The sequence below is a fragment of the Podarcis muralis genome, chromosome 1, assembly GCF_964188315.1.
Source record: "Podarcis muralis chromosome 1, rPodMur119.hap1.1, whole genome shotgun sequence".
NCBI classification, from domain to species: domain Eukaryota; kingdom Metazoa; phylum Chordata; class Lepidosauria; order Squamata; family Lacertidae; genus Podarcis; species Podarcis muralis.
Window position 1 is genome coordinate 124,564,496 of NC_135655.1, and position 24,557 is coordinate 124,589,052.

Here is a 24,557-nt window from a genome sequence, read left to right on the forward strand (position 1 = left end):
TCTCACCACCAAAGGAACACAAGTGAACAACACAAGCAACGCTGACACCAAACCCTACATACATTAAGCATAATAGAAACATCGCCACCCAACCCCAACCCCACCCATCTTCACCCCTTTTCTTCCTAATGTCTAAACAAATTAAACTGATTTGTAAAAATGTTACATGGAAAAAATACGAGATACATTACACATACTTCTGTAAAACAAGAAAATCTTTAATAAAAAACAAAAACTAACAGCAAGTCAGCCAGTTAAAAGTGGGGCAGATATCAGTCAGAGTTTCTGACTTGGGTGTAAGACTGGAGTGGGGGGGGGGTAAGTATCTCCATTTGTGGGTGCTCTCTGACCAAGGGTTCATTGAGGGCTTCCCAGTTGGCTGTACAAAAATACAAATATGTGGGCAGTTTCCTCCGGATTTGGGCACCCAGAGTATGAAACATTTAAACCCCTTTCTGCGGAATCACAGTAAAAAAAAATGTAAAATAAAAATAAAAATTCTTCTGAAGTGGGAAGCCAATAGCCAAGCCACCAACCATTCCCTCCAGAATGACTATCTTAAAATAGTTTTGAAGAGTAAATCATACTCTCAAGAATCCTGTGGCACCACAGATCATAGACAGAGAGTGGCTTTCCACCTCGCTCAGCAGCCCAGGTTGAAACGGATGTCCAAGAAGTCATCTCCAGGTCACCTACTTTGAGCCACCTTCTGTTGTAGTGACCATAAGATATGACCAATGAACACTTGCTCTCACATGCTTGTATTGTGCTGAAATGTTCCTGTTTCTCTGATGGAATTTGTGAGCAGATATCCTTTAAAATAGGTGGTGGTGTGGGTTAAACCACACAGCCTAGGACTTGCCAATCAGAAGGTTGGCGGTTCGAATCCCCGTGATGGGGTGAGCTCCCATTGCTCGGTCCCTGCTCCTGCCAACCTAGCAGTTCGAAAGCACATCAAAGTGCAAGTAGATAAATAGGTACCACTCTGGCGGGAAGGTAAACGGCGTTTCCGTACACTGCTCTGGTTTGCCAGAAGTGGCTTAGTCCTGCTGGCCACATGACCCGGAAGCTGTACTCCGGCACCCTCGGCCAGTAAAGCGAGATGAGCGCCGCAACCCCAGAGTCGGTCATGACTGGACCTAATGGTCAGGAGTCCCTTTACCTTTTTATTCTTTAAAAACATGGTGCTTACACTGAAATGAAAGTCATGGCTGCATACCAGTCAACCTGTTTGAAGCATAAACATGTAGTGTTTCTCAGTCAAGAATTGTTCATGCTCATCCTCAATGTGCTAGATTGATAAATCTAGATTGATTCTAGAGCTTGCCATCCACCAGTGTAGGTGTGATTACTTGATACACATTTGAAAACCCTCCCTTGATTAGTAATAATAATATAATAACAATTTTTTGTTTTTTTTAACCCAGCCCATACGACTGGGTTACCCCAGCCACTCTGGATAGCTACCAACAAAATCTAAAAGAACAAAACAAAATGCCAGGTGTCTATGAAAAGTCATATACAGTGGTACCTTGGGTTAAGTACTTAATTCGTTCCGGAGGTCCATTCTTAACCTGAAACTATTCTTAACCTGAAGCACCACTTTAGCTAATGTACCTCAGTACATTTCCGAGCACAATTCAAAGTATTGGTGCTGACCTTTAAAGCCCTAAACGGCCTCGGTCCTGTATACCTGAAGGAGCGTCTCCACCCCCATCGTTCTGCCCGGACACTGAGATCCAGCTCCGAGGGCCTTCTGGCGGTTCCCTCACTGCAAGAAGTGAGGTTACAGGGAACCAGGCAGAAGGCCTTCTTGGTGGTGGCACCTGCCCTGTGGAACGCCCTCCCACCAGATGTCAAGGAAATAAACAACTATCTGACTTTTAGAAGACATCAGAAGGCAGCCCTGTTTAGGGAAGTTTTTAATATTTTAAACTGTATTGTTTTTAACACTTGATTGGGAGCTGCCCAGAGTGGCTGGGGAAACTCAGCCAGATGGGCGGGGTATAAATAATTAATTATTATTATTAATATTAATATTATACCTTGAGTTACAAACGTGAAAGCACGCCTCTAGTTAAGAACAGTTTCAGGTTAAGAACGGACCTCCGGAATGAATTAAGTTCGTAACTAGAGGTACCACCGTACTGGGCCGAGGCCATTAAGGCCTTTAAAGGTCAGCCCCAACACTTTGAATTGTGCTCACAAACGTACTAGGAGGTCCTGTTTTGAAGTTTTAGTAAACTCTCCACCAAGTCTCAGCCTAACATGTTTGCTCCAATGAAGTGGCCACATTCCTTCATTTAAATGCCCCCAGACCCATCAGCAATAGGCTTTCACTGAGTACCCTGACCTCCAAGTAATAGGCTACAGCCCTCAGATTATTCCAGCAGGGCCACTACAAGGTGTCAGGATGGTCTCTCCTTTGTTTCTCTGAGCCTAAAGGTAAAGGTAAAGGGACCCCTGACCATTAGGTCCAGTCGTGACCGACTCTGGGGTTGTGGCGCTCATCTCGCTTTATTGGCCGAGGGAGCCGGCGTACAGCTTCTGGGTCATGTGGCCAGCATGACTAAGCCGCTTCTGGCGAACCAGAGCAGCGCACGGAAACACCATTTACCTTCCCGCCGGAGCATTACCTATTTATCTACTTGCACTTTGAGGTGCTTTCGAGCAACGGGAGCTCACCCTGTCGCGGGGATTCGAACCGCTGACCTTCTGATCAGCAAGTCCTAGGCTCTGTGGTTTAACCCACAGCGCCACCCGCGTCCCTTCTCTCAGCCTAGCATTATGGAAATCTCAGACATAAGTAAGTCATTTGGTTTTATACACAGAATAGGGACGTAGGATCCCGTCCCCCCCCCCACTCCCGCACTTGATAAAATGAGAGCAATTTGCTAAAAGCCCGAGGATTACCTCCTGCAACATTTCACTCTTTGCTGATATTCACAGAGAAATTGGAGATTTTCAATCCGAGCAAGGTTGTGGAATTCACAACGATTAAACCATTTGCGGGCGTGGAAATGTGTTCCTGAGCGTTCCACCGGCAAATTGTCTACAATTTGGGCTGAAAAAAGAGCAAGTGTGTGTGGGGGGGGACATGACGTTACAGCGTCTCCAAAACCGGGAAGAAATAATAAATTCCAGCCTGATTTCTTCCCTGGTGATTTGCAAAGTCACCTCCCATCTGGCTCAGCTTGGCTTCCCGTGTAATAAGTTAATAGAGCAATAATAGCTGATGAACTGGAAGAGCGTCGGGCGGGGGGGGGGGGGTGAGCAGCGATGCTGCACTCGGAATGGAATGAGGTGCCCTTACAATGATAAACTGATCCTATTCCATCAAACCACAAAGCTGTCTCCACTCTTCATCCCATATAAGTGGGTGAAGAAGGGCGGGGAGGTGGGGGCAGGATCGTGGAATTGCTATCGCTCACTGCAGCTGTCAGGAAATGGTACTAATTAGTTTAATTTGCAATAACAGAAGCACTTACTCTCCAAATAATCTAAGTTGGAAAGTCAGGGCGTATCTATATATATATACATACGACGACACAGTTAAGAGACTCAGGAGCATGGATTTCTTTAACCTTTGACACAAAGGTCTTTAGGTAAAAGTAATGTGTCTTCAACAGCTTGTCCTCCAAGTCATCACCTCATGCAAGCAAAATGTGGCGCTTCTCCAGACTGAGCCATACTGTCCAAATGCGTTTTAGCGGTGGCGCTGGGCTTTGAACCATGATCTGTCAGCAGCGATGCTGAGAAGACACCTGTTGATAGAAGAAAGAAATCCTGAGATGCAAAATATCAAAGAACCTACCGTATTTTTCACTCTATAAGACGCACCAGACCACAAGACGCACCTAGTTTTTGGAGGAGGAAAACAAGAAAAAAAATATTCTGAATCTCAGAAGCCAGAACAGCAAGAGGGATCGCTGCGCAGTGAAAGCAGCGATCCCTCTTGCTGTTCTGGCTTCTGTGATAGCTACGCAACATACATTCGCTCCATTAGACACACACACATTTCCCCTTACTTTTTAGGAGGGAAAAAGTGAGTCTTATGGAGCAAAAAATACGGTACTTATTTGGACATGAAATTTGCCAGCATGACTTTGAAGATATTGAGCTTTGGAAATGAAGAGTCATAACTCCATGTTGGAGCATTCAGAAGGTTCTGGGTTCAGTCCTTAATAATAATGGTTACAAATAATTTTATTATTTATGTGCCGCCCATCTGACCAGGTTACCCCAGCCACTCTGGGCGGCTCCCAACAGAGTACTAAAAACACAATAAAATATCAAACATTAAAAACTTCCCTATACAGGGCTGCCTTCAGATGTCTTCTAAATGTCAGATAATTATTTTCTGGACATCTGATGGGAGGGTGTTCCACAGGGTGGGCACAACTTCTGAGAAGGCCTTCTGCCTGGTTCTCTGTAACTTCTTGTCACATCAGAAGGCCCCCAGAGCTGGACCTCAGTGTCTGGGCTGAATGATGGGGGTGGAGATGCTCATTATGGAATACAAACCTTTAAAGGTCAGCACCAACAGTTTGATTTGTGCTCATAAATGTACTGGGAGCCACTGTAGGTCTTTCAGGATTGGTGCTATATGGTCCCGGCGGCCACTTCTAGTCACCAATCTGGCCAGGGCAATCAGAATAAGGTCCACTATTTGACTGCTGATTCAGGACTCCAAACTGTGTTTTATATAACCGACTTTTTATTTTGTTCTGTGTATATCACAGTGCCAGTGTGGTGTAGTGGTGAAGAGCGATAGACTTGTAATCTGGTGAACCGGGTTCCCATCTCCGCTCCTCCCCATGCAGCTGCTGGGTGACCTTGGGCTAGTCACACTTCTTTGAAGTCTCTCAGCCCCACTCACCTCACAGAGTGTTTGTTGTGGGGGAAGGAAGGGAAAGGAGAATGTTAGCTGCTTTGAGACTCCTTCGGGTAGTGATAAAGCGGGATATCAAATCCAAATTCTTCTTCTTCTTCTTTTTGTTGCTATGGCCAACGGCTGATGCAAATAAAGATTCATTCATTCACCAGTCTAGCTGCCGCATTCTGGACTACTTGTAGTTTCTGAGTCACCTTCATAGGTAGTCCCATGTAGAGTGCATTGCAGTAGTGCAAGTAGGAGATAACCAGGGCATGTACCATTCTGGCAAGACAGTGAGCAGGCAGGTAGGGTCTCAGCTGGTGTACCAGATGGAGATGGTAGACAACCACTCCGGACAGAGAATTAACTAGTGCTTCCATGGACAGCTGTGAGTCCAAAATGACTCCCAGATTGCGCACCTGATCCTTCAGGGGCACGGTTACCCCATTCAGGACCAGTGAGTCTCCCCCACCTCTCCAGGCAGCTCTAGGAAAGGCTTCCAAACCCAGAGAGCTGTGCTGCCAATCAGCATTGACAATACCGAGCTAAATGGACACAATACAATGTGTCAGTGGCTTTCTCCCTCAGAAATCAGTCAGATCTGTGAGGCACAGAGGTTCTTGGGGGCCTTTGATTGATTGTACAGTGGTACCTTGGGTTACAGATGCTTCAGGTTACATATCCTTCAGGTTACAGACTCCTCTAACCCAGAAATAGTACCTCGGGTTAAGAACTTTGCTTCAGGATGAGAAAAGAAATCATTCGGCAGCAGCGGGAGGCCCCATTAGCTAAAGTGGTACCTCAGGTTAAGAACAGTTTCAGGTTAAGAACGGACCTCCGGAACGAATTAAGTTCTTAACCCGAGGTACCACTGTATTATGTTCATAGACCACCAATGTCTATTGGAGATATTGCATTATGTCTCCATTTGGTCAGAATAAAGGATCACTTTATGGAAGAGATGGAAAGAATATAAAGTCCCTACCAGAGAAGAATGGCAGATCAAGTTGATGGACAATGCCAAAATGACTAAAATGACTGGAAGAATCAGAAATCGGGAAAACCAAAATTTTAATAAGAAATGGGGAAAAGATATAATTTTAATAAGAAATGGGGGAAAGATATAATTCATCTTAAAAACCATTGTAAACCGTTAAAATCGTTAGTAGGTTAGTAGGCGAATTTTGGACACAATGGAGAGGTAAAAGATTTGGATTATCATGAAAGATGCAGGAGGAAATGATGAACAATAGGCCCCACAAAGGGGAGGAGGAAAGTCCAGGAAATTCTTTGGAATCTTGTTTTTATATTGTATGCTGGATATGTGATTGGAAAATTGTAATTTCAAAAGCCAAATAAATAAATTTAAATAAGGTTCACTTTCCCAACCGCTGGAGCATCTACACGGTTTCTAGTTTGCAGAAAATGATGTTCACCTGTGTCGTCATGTGCTGAGATGGCTGCATGGCTACTTTCCAGACACTGAACTTAGCTCAATACTGTCTGCACTCTGCATGCGGAGCGCTCTTCTGTTTGCTCTGAACATTTCAAAAATAAAATACGTTTGCCAAAAGAACAAGGAAAGAACGGGAAAGAACAGAAACCATGTAGACAATATTCGTGGTCGGTGGGCACTCCACAAACCCTAATGTGTCCCTGTGCATGTCTAGAGAATCACAACAGACTCTTGGGAGAGGCGACCATGTATCTACTTGTGAGGAAAAGGCTGACATGCGCCACTACAGGGTGTGCGCCACAAATTGTTTGCAGAATCGCTTAGAACCGTGGTCCCTTTTGCCAAGTAGTCAGCTGGCTATATCAGTTATCTGACACGAAGGCCTTAAGCCTTTAATTAACTGCTAATATTGCAGAGTGGGAAATGACCCTACAGTTAAACAGGCCGCCAGACTACAAGCAAAAGTATGTTTCTCTCTCTCTCTCTCTCTTTCTTTCTGTCTTTCTGGGGGCGGGGGGGGGGGGTGAAGAATGCCACCTATGAATGACAGCACGATTCTACTAAAATATGTAGATTCTCTTTTGCCTGTCTTTTGAATGGACTGTTATCTTGGTGCTGTTCTGTCCCCATGATGAAAAATACCTTCTTCTAAAGTATATAATTACCCTTTGTCACTTGTAAATTTCCCCTAGTTTCTGAGCTCATTTAATAATGCTGGAGAGAAGTTAACAATAAAGGGCTCTTGCCAATTTAGCACCTTGTACATAATGTACCTATAATGATAGTTTGATTGCCTGCGCCCATTATTTCCAGCTTCTGTCTATTTTCTATTACTACACAGAGAGCCATTCCGCTCGGCGGAAGACGAATGCAGGAGATGAATACAGATGTTCGCCTATAGAGAACACCGCACACAAAATGGCGTTGGCATTAGTCAGGATCTTGGTTTTACTTCCTGCTAATAAACAGAAACAAAGATCTCTGTTGCAGGTTCCCCTGGCTTTGTAGCAGAGATGACCAAGAGTTGCACATCGCTAACCCTATCTCATCTTCATATTGAAGCATTGTGGTGGTTTTGTCCCATAAAACAATGTGTTCTTAAGCCGAAAATTATGAAACACATCAGTGGCGTGCAGTGAAACTTTTTCGTAAGGGAAAAGTTAGGGCCAGCGGTCCCAGCTTGCGAGGGTGATTGAGAGGGGGATGTTGTGTGCATGATGTCCTTGTTAGATTTCTGTTATGCCGCTGTGCAGTTTTTGGAGTCACAAGACTCTGTTGACATTCCAGACTGTTGGAAGTCTCACGGGAGAAGGGAGACGGATGTTGATGTTACTGGTTTCCTGTTTCTTTGTTCTAGTTGTTCACTGACTCTCACAGAGATCAGATGCATATTCTTTTCTGTCCTGCATAGTTAGAAATAAACGTAGCGATGCAGCACATCTTTCTTGGCTCCTTCTGCTGCTTGGATACTCTGCGTAATGGAGGAGCATGCCTGAAGCCTCATCAAAGGCTTAGGTCGTTAATCACCGTCAGAGGAGGAGAGCCTGATGGATTTGGAAGATACGAGGAGGAGGAGAGCTATTTCAGCTTGGTCGTACGGAACCTCCGACAGTCCTGAGGTCCTAAGGTCTGTTGCGTGAGCATCGCACCTCCATCCCTAAGCTGGGCTGAAGCTTCCTGGGCATTGGGAAGGAGGCACCAGGGCTCTGTTGGGATGTTAGAGCCCTCCTGCCTCCTTCCCAAAGCTGGATGGACTTTAGGAAGGTGGCAGGAGGGCTCTTGGACCCCGTCAGAGCATCGTGCCTCCCTCCCTAAACTGGGCAGAAGCTTTGGGAAGGAGGTGCCAGGGGAACATTGAGGAGACTACTGAAGCTCAATCCAGATAAGACAGAGCCACTGTTAGTGGGTGAGTCCATAGACCAGATGGGTGGGAGGTTGCCTGCTCTTGATGGGGTTACACTTCCCCTGAAGGAGCAGGTTTGTAGCTCCTGAATCCTTTGCTGTCACTCGAAGCCTTCCATCTGCTTTGGCTGGTGGTCCAGCTATGCCCCTATCTGGACAGGGATAGCCTAACTGCTGTTGTCTATGCTCTGGTAACCTCAAGGTTAGATTACTGCAATGCATTATATGTAGGGCTGCCTCTGAAGACAGATCAGAAACTTTAGCTAGTGCAGAGTTCAGCGGCCAGGTTGCTCACCGGAGCAAGACGGTTTGTGCATATTACACCGATCCTGGTCCGGCTGCACTGGCTACCAATTAGTTTCTGGGCCCAATTCAAGGTGCTGGTTTTGACCTATAAAGCCTTAAATGGCTCAGGACCGCAATACCTCAAGGACTGCCTATATGAGCAAATGAACCTGAGATCATCTTCTGAGGCCCTTCTTCGTTTACCTCCTCTTCAAGAGGTTTGGAGGGTGGCAACACGAGAACGGGCCTTCTCTGCAGTGGCTCCCCATCTGTGGAATGCTCTCCCCAGGGAAGTTCACCTGGTGCCTTCATTATACGCAGTTAGGCACCAGGCAAAAACATTCCTTTTTAACCAGGCCTTTGGTTGACCTGATTGACATCCTATACCCTTTTAAAATGTGGGTCTTTTGGGGGGGTGTTATTGGGTTATTGTTTTTATTCCGTTTATATATGTTATAATCTTTTCTGTGAACCGCCCTGAGACCTCCGGGTATAGGGCAGTATATAAACTCAATCAATCAATCAATAAAAACAATAGTCCCCCTAGTCCACTGACCTCATGCTACTGGTGCTTATCATGAGAGGCCCACCAGCCATGCCCCCAAGGAGAATGTGTAGCTATACAGTGGTACCTTGGGTTACATATGCTTCAGGCTACATACGCTTCAGGTTACAGACTCCGCTAACCCAGAAATAGTGCTTCAGGTTAGGAACTTTGCTTCAGGATGAGAACAGAAATCGTGCTCCGGCGGCGCGGCAGCAGCAGGAGGCCCCATTAGCTAAAGTGGTGCTTCAGGTTAAGAACAGTTTCAGCTTAAGTACGGACCTCCGGAATGAATTAAGTACTTAACCTGAGGTACCACTGTACCAGCTTTGGCGACCCATAGACACTCAAAAGAGAAGGAGTATACATAATGACTAATCTATTAGATCACCTGGCAGTCACAGAATAACGAGGCAAAGGTTGCCGCAGTGGTTAGACTTTGGCCCGGGAGACTTTTGGTCCGTCAAAACAAAGTTCACTGGGTGGCCTTGGACCAGGCACTTGCTGAGCCTCACTTTGCCAGCAAGGGGATTGCATGCCACGTCAAGGCTGCCCTCCAACGCTGCAAGCTTGGAAATGCCACTACAGCAGGTGATGTCATTGCTCCTGCTACCAAAAGGACTGGAACTGCTCACTGGCAGGTTTATGCTCCGCTACACCCCTAGCTGCAATGATTTCCCCAGATAGCTCTAATTGGTGGGGTTGGATATTCGGGGCCAGAAGGTCCCATGCCTGCGGTCCAGGCTTGCTGAATGGATCGGCCAACGTTGGCCGCCAGCCCTTGCTAGCAGAGGAAATCCAAGAAGCAGGGATTAACATCATGTGCAAAATAAGATTAATAGAAATGGACGCGCTTGTACTATATATTAAATTTCCTGTTTGTTGACTGGAGTGCAGCCATGCTTCCTGTATCTAAGATCAGGTTTGTACTGCCAGTCAGGCTAGTTGTTCCCCAGAAATGTAAATGGGAAGAAGGGGAAACCAGGCCATTCCGGGATCAAATCAGAAACCGGGATGGCTTCTATAAATCCGGGACTGTTTCTGATTTGATCCCTGAATGTCCTGCTTTTTGTTAGGACCGCCCTATTTTCATTGGTGCTGGAGGAGACTCTTGAGAGTCCCATGGACTGCAAGAAGATCAAACCGATCCATTCTGAAGGAAATCAGCCCTGAGTGCTCACTGGAAGGACAGATCCTGAAGCTGAGGCTCCAATACTTTGGCCACCTCATGAGAAGAGAAGACTCCCTGGAAAAGACCCTGATGTTGGGAAAGATGGAGGGCACAAGGAGAAGGGGACGACAGAGGACGAGATGGTTGGACAGTGTTCTCGAAGCTACCAGCATGAGTTTGACCAAAATACGGGAGGCAGTGGAAGACAGGAGTGCCTGGCGTGCTGTGGTCCATGGGGTCACGAAGAGTTGGGCACAACTAAACGACTAAACAACAACATTTTCATCGGAGAAGTGTTGGAGGGTATGGAGTTATGCGACCCCTGAGCCAAGGAGATAGTAACTATACAACCTTTAGAAGACATCTGAAGGCAGCCCTGTATAGGGAAGTTTTTTGAATGCTTAATGTTTTATTATGTTTTTTAAAGGTAAAGGTAAAGGTACCCCTGCCCGTACGGGCCAGTCGTGTCCGACTCTAGGGTTGTGCGCCCATCTCACTTAAGAGGCCGGGGGCCAGCGCTGTCCGCAGACACTTCCGGGTCACGTGGCCAGCGTGACAAGCTGCATCTGGTGAGCCAGCGCAGCACACGGAAACGCTGTTTACCTTCCCACTAGTAAGCGGTCCCTATTTATCTACTTGCACCCGGGGGTGCTTTCGAACTGCTAGGTTAGCAGGCGCTGGGACCGAGCAACGGGAGCGCACCCCGCCGCGGGGATTCGAACCGCCGACCTGATGATCGGCAAGTCCTAGGCGCTGAGGTTTTACCCACAGCGCCACCCGCGTCCCCATTATGTTTTTTTATTATTATTATGTTTTTTATATACCGTATTTTTCGCTCTATAAGACGCACCAGACCACAAGACGCACCTAGTTTTTGGAGGAGGAAAACAAGAGAAAAAAAATTCTGAATCTCAGAAGGCAGAACAGCAAGAGGGATCGCTGTGCAGTGAAAGCAGCAATCCCTCTTGCTGTTCTGGCTTCTGGGATAGCTGCGCAGCCTCCATTTGCTCCATAAGACGCACACACATTTCCCCTTACTTTTTAGGCGGGAAAAAGTGAGTCTTATAAAGCAAAAAATACGGTATGTTGGAAGCTGCCCAGAGTGGCTGGGGCAACCTAGCCAGATGGGCAGGGTATAAATAATAAAATTATTATTATTGTGGAAGAGGGCATCACTGTTTTCATCAGACAAATGTTGGAGGGTATGAAATGCCAGTCAAATGGGTCAAGCTGAGTCAAACCGAGGTTAGGTCTTCACTCTTTGCCTCACTAGTCAACTAGAAATGTCGGCTTGAGATCAAGTCTGGCCCTTGGCTTTTTAGATTCCACCCTTTCACTTGCTAAGAAGACACTGGCTCAAGTGTGAAGACTTGAGTACAAGGTTTCTCTAAAATATATATTCCTATGCGCTACCATATTATGATTTTAAGATGTGGAGATGATTTAGAGAGATAAGACAAACTGAACAGATGCCACATTGATGGTATGCAGATAAATGCAAATAATATGCAAATTAGGAGCCCTTTATTTTGGGATTGTGTGATTCTGCTTCAGGCAAAGATGAAGTCAACTTTCTTGGACAGCCTTCTGGAAGCCATGGGATCTGGAGCTGGTGTTTGTGATTCTGAGCCTGCAGGTTACATTTGGGTCATGTGTCGCCCCCCCCCCCCCCAGTTTTTCACTGTAATGCTGAAGGCTAGCAACTTTTAAAAATTATTTTCACATGAAAGACAAGGGGTTTTTTTGTTTTGTTTTTTTGTAAAGGCAGAGATGTAGAGAAAAACTTCACTTCTGCCTCTGAGACCTGGTGGCTTCTCCGCAAAAACGGGTGGCGTAGCTCACGATGATAACTCCCAAACCTTTCCAGTAAATAAATACGTAAATAAAGGAGCCTGGTTGTTCCTTTGTGCAATGTTTCAAGTAGCATTACTTACGGTGTAGCGTTCTCCAGCAGTCTTGCACAAATGCTGTCCTGAGAGAGCATCATACAGATGGGGCAGGACTCTGCTGCGACATTTTTTATGAGCAGTCACAAAATCCCTTCAGGGCAATTGCTTGCTCTGCTACACTCAGGATAAGGTCAACAACGATCTTTCTTCTTCTTCTTTTTTAAAGAAAAGATTTCTCTTCTTAAAAAAACAACAGCAACAAGACTGTTTTGATGTTGTCTAACGTCGCTCTGCATCACATATTTATTCCTCTAGAATGAATTACCAGGCTGGTTTGGGGTACTGGCAGACATACCAAATATGATAGTTACGTGCGCATCAAGAACCGAAACCAAAAAATGTAGGGCTTTGTTATTCTGAGGCACAAATTAAGAACAAGCAAGGATAAATCAGGATTTGCAAAGGCACAATTAGAGGATTTGCAGAGACACAATCACAGCTAACCCTTGCTTGACGTTCTGAGGCTCTTTTAACTTTGCTCACAGTCATCTCTCATCCAAGTGTCTGCCATTTCTTCCCTAACTGTTGTTTGTTACTCTCAACTCTCCCTCCTTTCCCTTTCTTGTCTCCTACCCCTTTGAAATTTAGACTGAAAATTCAGGGAGCTGCATTTGTTCTCCCACCCACCCCCACTCGAAGGAACTAAGTAGTAGAAGAAGAAGAGTTTGGATTTGATATCCCGCTTTATCACTACCCGAAGGAGTCTCCAAGCGGTTAACATTCACCTTTTCCTTCCTCCCCCACAACAAACACTCTGTGAGGTGAGTGAGGCTGGGAGACTTCAGAGAAGTGTGACTAGCCCAAGGTCACCCAGCAGCTGCATGTGGAGGAGCGGGGAAGCGAACCCGGTTCACCAGATTACGAGACTACCACTCTTAACCACTACACCACACTGGCTCTCACTGTTGGTACTTATGCGTAGACCAGATAGATAGAATCTCGTTCACCTAGCACAGAGACACCTACAGTATCTGAATTTGCTTGAATGTTTGAATGTGTAGTCGAAAATTTAGATAAAGAGGAGAGCGCAAAATATGGTCTGAAGCTCAACATCAAAAAAACAAAGATCATGGCCACTGGGTCCATCACTTCCTGGCAAATAGAAGGGGAAGAAATGGAGGCAGTGAGAGATTTTACTTTCTTGGGCTCCATGATCACTGCAGCCACAAAATTAAAAGACGCCTTCTTCTTGGGAGAAAAGCAATGACAAACCTAGACAGCATCTTTAAAAGCAGAGACATCACCTTGCCAACAAAGGTCCATATAGTTAAAGCAATGGTTTTCCTGGTAGTGATGTATGGAAGTGAGAGCTGGACCATAAAGAAGGCAGATCGCCAAAGAATTGATCCTTTTGAATTATGGTGCTGGAGGAGACTCTTGAGAGTCCCATGGACTGCAAGGAGATCAAACCTCTCCATTCTGAAGGAAATCAGCCCTGAGTGCTCACTGGAAGGACAGATCCTGAAGCTGAGGCTCCAATACTTTGGCCACCTCATGAGAAGAGAAGACTCCCTGGAAAAGACCCTGATGTTGGGAAAGATGGAGGGCACAAGGAGAAGGGGACGATAGAGGACGAGATGGTTGGATAGTGTTCTCGAAGCTACCAGGATGAGTTTGACCAAACCGTGGGAGGCAGTGGAAGACAGGAGTGCCTGGCGTGCTCTGGTCCATGGGGTCACGAAGAGTCGGACACGACTAAATGACTAAACCAGTGTTTCCCAACCTTTTTTGGGCAAAGGCACACTAGTTTCATGAAAAAAATCTCGAGGCACACCACCATGCCAGATGGGGAAAGGTCACTTTTTACTTATGTAAAAAAAAATAAAAAAATAGTAACTTCCAACGAATTCTGTAGGTCTTGTTTCTGAATCATTAAAGCTGCATTTGGGAAGGATTCGTAAGGGCGCACAGCAACTCAGTCCCACCAACTCCACAGCAGGGTTCTCAGGTTCAGTGAAGGGCTCCCTCGGGGGGGCACATATATACACCTGGGCTCCCGAAAAGCTACCGCAAGAGCCCTTCAGGAGTTCACATAGCGCAGGCCTGAAGGCTGCAGCTTCCCACTTAGCATCCCGCCAGAGGAGGAAACCTCAAGTGGTCGACCTGTTTTTCCCCCCTCCCGCCTCCCTTTTGGAGCGCAGAGTTTTGAAGGCCGGCATCAACTCCGTTTTCCCGGATACTTCCCGCTCGAACCGAGGGCTGGGTGAAGCAAGGGCGGCGCTGCGCGTTTTACCTCCACGGCGCAGGGGCTCTGGCTCGCCTTCAGCCACCGCACGACAGCGCTGGCTGCCACTTCGTCCTGCAGCAACAGCTCCAAAACAGCCGCCATGCCCACCTCTCTCCTCCTCTAGCACTACCGCGCGGGCGAGCCTCCGGGGCGGGCGCACAAGGAGCGTGGGCGCCACCCCTCGACGCCGTCCCAAAAGCCGCCAAAAAGCCCTAAAAAAAGAGGAGCAGCAAAAAAAACACACCACACACGGGGGGCGTGTTCTAATTCGCTTCTAACTCCGGGTTAGAGCGCAGCACGTGGAGGATGGGTGGGGAAAGAGAGAGGAGGCGCACTGATAGAACGCCAGGCACGGGGGCCGCCAGGGAGAGCCAGCGCGCGCCCCACCCCGGACGCTCGCGGCCACCGCCGTCCCTCCCTCCCAGGGAAGGCGGGATTAGAGCAAGCGCCCGGGCAGCAAGAAGCGCGCGCGCGCGCCGGCCCTGCCCTGGATCCCTCAGAACCGCCAGTCTCTGGGAAAGTGGGCGTGGCTTCAGAACTCTCAGGCAGCAGCGCCCGGCGCCCGGCAAGGCTTCCCATTGGGAGGCGCGAATGCTTTAGTGGACGGGGATTGGTGCAAATATAGGCAGGGCGGGCTGAGAGGAGGAGCCGCCGCCGAGGAGCAGCGGCACCAGCAGCGTTTCCTCTCCCCCCTCCCCTCCCGTGTCAACAAGCGGGGCGCCTGCGCCGGGGGTTTGCGCGTCAGGCAGGCAGCCAGGCAGGCAGACGGCGAGAGCCCCGCGCTGGGCGGCCTCTCCTCGCCGCCGCCGCCCCGCCTCTCGCCACCGACTCGCCCGCCTCCCTCCCACGGCACACCAGGCAACGCCTGGCGGCACACTAGTGTGCCGCGGAACACCGGTTGGGAAACACTGGACTAAACAATAACAACAATTATCGGAAACACACAGTTACCTTCCTTGCCTTCTTTCTTTATACCACACCCTTCAAGCACATTACCAGGGCAGTTTACAAAAAGCAACAACGCACAACTTTTCAGCTTAACATGTTGTGTTGATGGCTTTCTGTGTTCCCTCGAGCGCAAAAATGCTGGGAAATTGCGACTGTCGTGGCCCATGCCAGTGAGTGGCAGAGAGACGGACCCAAGTCTCGGATTTGTCTGTTAGACACATGGAGTTTATTAAGCTGCATTGTGAGTCCCCACTTGGCAATCAGTACCATCCACACAGAATGACAGAGTCGGAAGGGACGGCTGCCAAGCTGGAACTTATTGCCTCCCCGGTTCCTCATTATCATGTAATTTAGTGCACTCACTCTTAAGATAATTAAGGGTGGTTATAATTAAAAGCACCACAAATGTAATATAGAAACAATCCAAGCCAAACAGGTCAACAAAAGACCAGGCACCAGAAAGTCATCTGAGTGCACACCGGGTTTGCTTCCCCAGTCTGTGCATCCCAGAGCTGAGAGGCACCACCAAGAATACCTTTTCCCAGGTGGCCGCCCATAAACACCTCAGGCTCATACTTTCCCCTGATGGTCTGGGCTTGTTTGTTTGACTGAATGGAACCTTGGAGACTGCAATCATGAGCAGAAAAGCAATTATGGGAAGGTAAAGGTAAAGGGACCCCTGACCATTAGGTCCAGTCGTGACCGACTCTGGGGTTGCAGCGCTCATCTTGCTTTATTGGCCAAGGGAGCCAGCGTACAGCCGGGTCATGTGGCCAGCATGACTAAGCCGCTTCTGGCGAACCAGAGCAGCACACGGAAACGCCATTTACCTTTCCACCGGAGCGGTACCTATTTATCTACTTGCACTTTGATGTGCTTTTTAACTGCTAGGTTGGCAGGAGGAGGGATCGAGCAACGGGAGCTCACCCCGTCGCAGGGATTCGAACCGCCGACCTTCTGATCGGCAAGTACTAGGCTCTGTGGTTTAACCCTCAGGGACTACTTACGGTAACTCTTTCCCTTCCCGATGCTTGTATCTCTTTTAAATTGTACACAATTTTGTTTGCACAACCCAACTTAAAACAGGAAGGACAGCAGACCCTCCCAGTTCTGCTATTTTCCAGAGACGTCCCTGATCTAGAGAAGCCATCCCGGTTTCTGATTTGATCCTGCAATGTCCCACTTTTCCTTAAGATGTTCCTATTGTCATTGGAGAAATGTTGGAGGGTATGGAATGATGTCCCTATTTTCATCAGAGAAATGTTGGAAGTTATGGAGCTATCCGACCCCCTGAGCATGTATAGGCAAGGTTTTTTTTTTAAAAAAATGGTTACTGTTTTAGTGTGTGTGTGTGTGTGTGTGTGTGTGTGTGTGTGTGTATATATATATATATATATGTTGGAAGCTGCCCTGAGTGTCTGGGACAACTCAGTCAGATGCGTGGGGTATAAAGAGTAAAATTATCGTTATGGAAAGTGACGTCCCTATTTTCATCGGAGAAATGCTTGGGGGTGGTGGTGGTACAGGTTGTTCCTGAGCTTCGTTCTTTGAGGAAGGTTGTACTAAAGGCTGACTGGGGATCCACTGTGAGCTCACCATTCAAACTGTGTGCATCTGTATCCACTCGTTGAACAGATAAATGTGTTGTGGATATGCATGTGAAGGCCTCATCTGCCATCTCGATTGTAGCCTCCACAACTACTTCGGATTTTGAAAATGAAAAGGAAGGAAGGAAGGAGCACTTGGTTGCACTGAACTTTGTCTAGTTTGGCCCTATCGCAGGGTTGCTCTGTGAACACAACTGTAAGAAAGTTCAGGATGCTTGGATCCCATTGCAAATCAGTAGCAATGTGGGGAGACATTAAACGCTGAGCTCACATTGATTTCAACCAAATAAACACACCTAATTCGCCCTTGCTTGTATCTTTTAATGGAGGGGAAACACAGTTAGCTCAAGGCTAACACTATTTACTCGGAAGTCATCTTACTAGCTTCAACAGAATTTACTTCCTGATAAGAATCGAAACCACCTTAGGCTGTTGTTGCTATAACAATTCACTGCATCTTCAAATAATCAAATGATCCTCTGATGGATTTTTTTTTGTTCTGGGGTCACAGAGATTCAAGCTGGCGAGCGTTTCAAAAACTATTCTCCCAGAGTCGATAGACCTCAGAGGTGCAAATGATTTCCACCTCGGCCTGCATCATTTACCTTTCATATAGTTTTTCATAATTTTCCATCACATGATTACTAATTTTCCCAAGCTACTGGTGTTTAAACAAAGGGCTTGTTCATTCCCAGCCTATCTTCAATTTCGGCTTGATCTTGTGTTGACAGGCGTCATAAACGCAGGGCTATTATGATTTTACTGCCGTTGGACGGATTGAGGAGTTAATCATTCAACTTTAATGAGAGCAAAGGGGAGGCAGGAGGGGAGGAGCTTATCGGCATTCAGGCTCCTCCCATTTGCATTGGCCAGACTTCCAGTTGGTGCATTAGCCCTAAATCCGTACCAGGTTTTGTTGGCGCTCCAAATAATCAACTAATTGATTGGTAGCCTTGCTTGGGAGGTCTCCGAGCCTCTTTCTTCATTTTCTCGCTGCCAATTGCTCCCTAACCCCCCTACCAGCTCCCTTGTCCACTTGCTAACTGCAAGGCCTACCACCATCCATGTTCCACCTTCCTCCTAAGATAGGCATCTTCTCAGCTCAGAGCTTGGCTTGCACCCGAATCTGCCTTTGGGGTGATGCATCTGTGCACCTGACCCACTGCTTCATACATGTATAGGTGTGGGGAAGCCAGGGTCCTCCAGATGTTGTTGAACTACAACTCCCATCAGCCCTAGAAAAGATGACTAGTGAACAGGGATGTTGAGAGCTGTAATTCAGGCTAATGAGGAAGGCCAAAGGTCGCCCACGCCTGCAATATCCACGACTGCAACCATGGTTTCTTAATTATGGAATGCCAATCAAATGTTTTAGTAGATTAAACGTCCAACATGATGGACGAATCAATTCATTTGCATTTAGTCAGAACCTCACTGTAGTTCTGGAGGGATGTTTTCAAAGAGGAGATAACCCTACAAGTGAATATATTCACACATGACATCATCTGAAAGCCAGGCTTGACACTGGTTAAAACTAAACGCCTGTGGTTCCTATTTCATAGAATGATGGAATCGTCAGGTTGGAAGGGACCCCGAGGGTCATCTAGTCCAACCCCCTGCAATGCAGGAATCTCAGCACACGGTCTCCCATCCAGTTGGAAACCACACCAGACCTCGCTTAGCTTTGCAGCTCTACTGGCAGTTTTGTTGCAAAGGCCCCTTGGTGGCTTCAGAATATCTACTATCCACGGATACTACAACTCAGGGTTGTAGTGTATGTAGTTCTAAGGAGATCATTCTGTCATGCAAACATTTTTGTTGGCTTGAAGGATAATCTCTGCTCTCCTCTCCTATGCCCTGCTCTGAAGAAGAAGTTTGGATTTGATATCCCGCTTTATCACTACCCGAAGGAGTCTCAAAGCGGCTAACATTCTCCTTTCCCTTCCTCCCCCACAACAAACACTCTGGGAGGTGAGTGGGGCTGAGCGACTTCAGAGAAGTGTGACTAGCCCAAGGTCACCCAGCAGCTGCATGTGGAGGAGCGGGGAAGCGAACCCGGTTCACCAGATTACGAGTCCACCGCTCTTAACCACTACACCACACTGGCTCTGAGGGTTCTCCTGACCTTCTGGAACAGATTTTGAGAGGGCACAGGGGAGATACAGGGGTAAGGTCTCTTTGAGGTGGCAGGAACTGTAGCCTTGATTTCCACTATCACAACAATCTAGTTGAATGTGGCCCAAAGAGTTTCTTTGTCATTAAGTATTGCAGCGCTGACATGCCTGTGCAGCCTCAGATGCGCTGATAACTTGGAGCATGGGGAGAAAGAGATCTCAATCTGTGATTAGAGATTTAATAGATTAATTTGACATTCAATTCGCTGAGGTTTGCCACCCAATTATTCCCTTCCATTTTAGCACAACCAAACCCCAGTTAACTGAGACATGCTAACAAAGAATGGCCGGTGCATGACTGAGGTGAGATTGCGAAGGAATGTTATACTTTCCCGGTTGACCATTCTGAGTTTCTGAACTGCAGCCCTAACTTGATGCTGCCCAGTGACACACCAAAAAGAGAGACACTCTATCCAGCTCGATACCTTTCAGCCTGCTGTTCCTAAACGTTGCACTAGTGGGCGCCCCTCCATTTCAGCGACGAGACGGGAGCACCTTGTTTGTTCATTAGAGATCATCATTGCCGTTTATAAAGCCAGCCAGATAAAACCCGAAGAATTAGCTGTATGACTCACATGTACCGGGTGATACAAGGCAAAATATGGTACTAACTGTGAACTAAAGAAATAAGGATATGCTTTAATAGACTTAAAAGAGGCCATAAAATGTTCAATCAATTTAAGTGTAGGCTGTATATGTATTGATTTCTTTCCTCCACCCACCCCTTACATCTAGAGGATAAAAATAGAGTTTGGAAGGAGGGAGGGGAAGGTGGAAGGAGAGGAATCGACAACATCCCCAAGCTGCTGTTGCTCTCTGAATCACTCAAATCTGCCGAAAACCATTAACGCGTATAATCCATACAGTGCTGGCCCGCTACAGCTAGGATTCTATACCCTGGACAGCTGCAGGTGAAGGGGGAGAGCGAGCATGTAATAATAATAATAATAATAATAATAATAATAATAATAATAATAATAATAATTTTATTTGTATCCCACCCTCCCTGGCTGAGGCTGGGCTCAGAGTGGCTAACATCACAAAAACAACGCAATATGCATAAAAACAGACATCAATTCATTAAAATACATCTTAAAATTAATTCAGGCAAGTTAAAATCTGGGCAGGTGGCAATTACCAGGTTGGAACTGAGAGTGGTTAATACTTGCTGCCAGGACCAGCTGTTTCCCCTGATCATACAAGGACCTGTGAGCGGGTTGGGGGCCTCCTTCGGGCTGCTTTTATACAAAGGAAAGTAAGTCAAACTGCATCCTGCCCAAAGGCCTGTAAAGCCATGACATCATCATCATTATGTTAAAAAAGATGGCAAGATCAACAGATAACTCGCAGCCTTTTTCACCCCTGGCACTGCATTCCCTTTCAGAGACTACGGAACAGTGGAGAATGGAGGTAGCGTATTTTTCGCTCCATAAGACGCACTTTTTTCTTCCTGAAAAGTAAGGGGAGATGTCTGTGCGTCTTATGGAGCGAATGTGTGGTCCCTGGAGCCGAATTGCCCAGGATTTAGTGGAGCACAACCAGTTTTCCCGCACTGGGCACCAAGCTGAGCATGTGCTTCAGGGGATACTGTAACGACGACGAGCAATGGAAGGTGAGAGGTGGGTGGGAGTAACAAATTTTGGCAATGCACAGGGCGCCGCTGAAATTTTAAAGCCCCAAGTCTGCCCTCGCTTAAAGCATGGGTAGGCAACCTAAGGCCCGGGGCCCGTATGTGGCCCAATCACTTTCTAAATGCGGCCCACAGACAGTCCAGGAATCAGCGTATTTTTACATGAGTAGAATGTGCCCTTTTATTTAAAATGCACCTCTGGGTTACTTGTGGGGCCTGCCTGGTGTTTTTTACATGACTAGAATGTGTGCTTTTATTTAAAATGCACCTCTGGGTTATTTGTGGGGCATAGGAATTCGTTCATTATTTTTTTCCAAAATATAGTCCGGCCCCCCACAAGGTATGAGGGACAGCGGACCGGCCCCCTGCTGAAAAGGTTTGCTGACCTCTGGCTTAATATGAGCGGACAGTACATATTTTTACTGTTTTTTTCCTCCTTTGCTTCCCCTACTTCTTTAAAATTGACAGTGTGTGTGTGTGTGTGTGTGTGTGTGTGTGTGTGTGTGTGTGTAAAAGATGGCATTGCATCACCATTGAGCCTGGTGCCTTTGTGCCAATAATAACTGCAGTGGTACCTCGGCTTAAGTACTTAATTCGTTCCGGAGGTCCGTTCTTAACCTGAAACTGTTCTTAACCTGAAGCACCACTTTAGTTAATGGGGCCTCCTGCTACCGCTGTGCCACCGCTGCACGATTTCTGTTCTCATCCTGAAGCAAAGTTCTTAACCCAAGGTACTATTTCTGGGTTAGCAGAGTCTGTAACCTGAAGCGTATGTAACCCGAGGTACCACTGTAATGTACACGGAAAGCAACAAAGAACTGCAGTGTGCACCGCTCCCTCCTCCCAGTTAAAGAGATATGTGATATATGGGCATAGCTGTCAAGTGTCCCTTATTTGAAGGGACAGTCCCTTATTCCAGCACCATGCCCTGCTGCTGTCCCTTATTGATGGATGTCCCTTAAATTTCAAATGAAGCAGCTCCTCTCCCTCCCTCCCTGCCGGCCAGGGAGGAGGGAGGCTCCAACTGTGTTGCTTGGCTGTGTTGCTCACCCAATAAGAAGTCTAAGAACAACTGGGGGGTGGAGCTTGCATGCCTTGTGTGTGGCTAGTTAATGCAAGCTGAGGGGGTTTTTGAATGTTGGGCGCCATTTTGTTGCACGTGCTGCTGCAAACTTTGCAGTGCAAAGCCAGGCCGGGGAGCCGTCTTAAGTTGAGGCTGCATAGGCCTTGTGGTGCATGTGATTCAGATTCTATTCAGTTGAACCTCTGGTTACAAAGTTGGTTGGACAGTGTTCTCGAAGCTGCCAGCATGAGTTTGACCAGACTGCAGGAAGACTGGAGTGCCTGGAACAGGTGAGGCTGCAGGTCCCTTATTTTGGCTGCAGGACCCTTATTTTCAAGGCTGCTGGTCCCTTATTTTCAAATCTGTAAGTTGACAGCTATGTATATGGAGGACCACAGCTTGTTTTGGGTTGGTGTAGCCACATACACAATTCAGTTTCTTTTAAAGTGCTCCTCATTAGCTCGGTTACAAAGTTCCATGCAAATAAGGAGCCGGGAGCTAGTATCCTTTAGCCTCGTACCTTCAGCTGTGTTTGTGGTGATGCAGGAAGCCTCCATAATTTGTCTTCCAGCTTCTCTTCTGTGCCTCGCCCCCCCCCCCCCCCGTCTGCCAAAATGTCCTTTTTCCAGCCACTATCAGGCACCTCTTTTTAGGAACCCTGGCTTAGCACCGCCCTGGCAACAAACGGTATAAATTGTGATCCAGCTGCAAGCATGCAAATAAAAACAGACCACAGACTTCCTCTTCTATTTCTCTCCAGCTCTTCCATATGCGTGAGCCTGGATGAACCACAGAGGCAAAAGCGTTTTTTAAAAAAAAAGCGAAAAGGAAAATAAAGCTTATTTTTGCAGTGGGGGGCATAGCAACTGCTGTCAGCTGTGGGAGTGCATGCTATGAGGGGCATTCAGAGCCTCATATTGGAGGGGGGGAGAGGAAGAGGTTTGGTACAGTTGGCCCTTAAAGGCAAACCTAGCCAATTTGCCGTTGCTGAAAAAATATGCAAACCAAAAATGCAGCCATCCATTGGCATTCACCCTCCTCTGAATTTTGCAATGCAGTTCTTCAACCGAAGAATGTGTACCAAACATGCACATTATTATTATTATTATTATTATTATTATTATTATTATTATTATTATTACAATTTATAAAGTAAAGGTAAAGGGACCCCTGACCATTAGGTCCAGTCGTGACCAACTCTGGGGTTGCGACGCTCATCTCGCTTTATTGGCCAAGGGAGCCGGCGTACAGCTTCCAGGTCATATAGCCAGCATGACTAAGCCGCTTCTGGCGGACCAGAGCAGCGCACAGAAATGCCGTTTACCTTCACGCCGGAGCGGTACCTATTTATCTACTTGCACTTTGACGTGCTTTCAAACTGCTAGGTTGGCAGGAGCTGGGACCAAGCAACGGGAGCTCACCCTGTCGCGGGGATTCAAACCGCCGACCTTCTGATTGGCAATCCCTAGGCTCTGTGGTTTAACCCACAGTGCCATCCGCGTCCCTTATTACAATTTATACACCGCCCTTTATCAGAAGATTCCAGGGCCGTGTACCACATTAAAAACACATTACAGAATGTTTTTGCCTGGCGCCTAAAGACTTGAAGTGATGGCGCCAGGCGAGTCTCTCTGGGGAGAGCATTCCACAATCAGGGAGCCACCACAGAAAAGATCCCTTCTTGTGTTGTCACCCTCTGAACCTCACAGGGATGGGGGACATAGGGAAGGGCCTCAGATGACAAACACAGGGTCCTGGTGGGTTCATATGGGAAAAGGTGAATGAACCTTAGGGTATTGAGGTCCTGAGCTGTGTAAGGTTTTATGGGTCAACACCAATCCTTGGAATTGGGCCGGGCAGCCAGTGCAGTTGTGACACAGTATTGGTGTTATATGCTCAGCGTACTAGGGTAATGTGTGCATAAAAATGCATATAACATACAAAATAACATACAAAACAATGTTTTATGCTGGGGGGCAAGGCCTGCAAAAATGCGTATAGGAGGCAAAACTGCCTACAAGAATGTGTATGAAGGGAATGCTTTGTGAATTTTCACAAGGACGTAAAAATATCACAAACCAACACAGAAATGTGAGAAACTGAGCATAGGACTGGAACAACGAGAAAAAGAGAGGTACCAAAATTGTCAGGTTTGCCTGTCATCCGTTTCGCTTCGGTCATTTCCCAGCATGCACATTTTTCTCCTATCCTTTGGCTTTGAGCATCAGCTACACTGCTTTTGCCCAATAGGTGACTGTGTTTTAAACAAACAGACAGATAAAGGTATAGGGAACATGCTTTTTGAGGTTGGAAGGGGGAGCGGAAAAGAATTTGACCCATCATTTTCTCAATTTCCAGGCTGATTATATGGTCTTGTTTTTTTATGAGTGGCCCTATAGTGGACGTGTGTGTGTGTGTGTGTGTGTGTGTACGCACACATTCCTATTTACAATGCTTCAGAAACGTTCAGACAGTAAAATTTCCATGAACTTCCAAACCCGTTCCCTCCCATAAAGTAAACACAAAGAGCCGTCCCTTCTGCTTGAAATAATGCTATTTTCAGAGCAATCATCCGTCGAGGAGACCAGAAATTGAGTGTCCCTCATGGCGTTGGGAGGAAAAGGCCCCACTGACTCCTGCTATAATGATGCAGAAAAGACGAACGCTGAAATCCTCAAGCAATAAGTCGCCCTCCCTCCGCTCTTCTTCCCCTTTCTCCTCCCAT

At 47.0% G+C, this 24,557-nt stretch overlaps 1 long non-coding RNA gene across 1 annotated transcript in view; it reads right to left on the reverse strand.

The window, feature by feature from the left end:
* Nucleotides 1-2,721: 2,721 nt before the first annotated feature.
* The window catches only part of LOC144325203 (uncharacterized), a 62,446-nt gene continuing 40,610 nt past the window's right edge, over nucleotides 2,722-24,557 (reverse strand). The window contains exons 2-3 of the long non-coding RNA XR_013390527.1: nucleotides 6,313-6,414; nucleotides 2,722-3,764 (exon numbers count right to left, since the gene is read on the reverse strand). This is a non-coding gene — a long non-coding RNA (uncharacterized LOC144325203). The remainder of the gene's footprint in view (nucleotides 3,765-6,312; nucleotides 6,415-24,557) is intronic.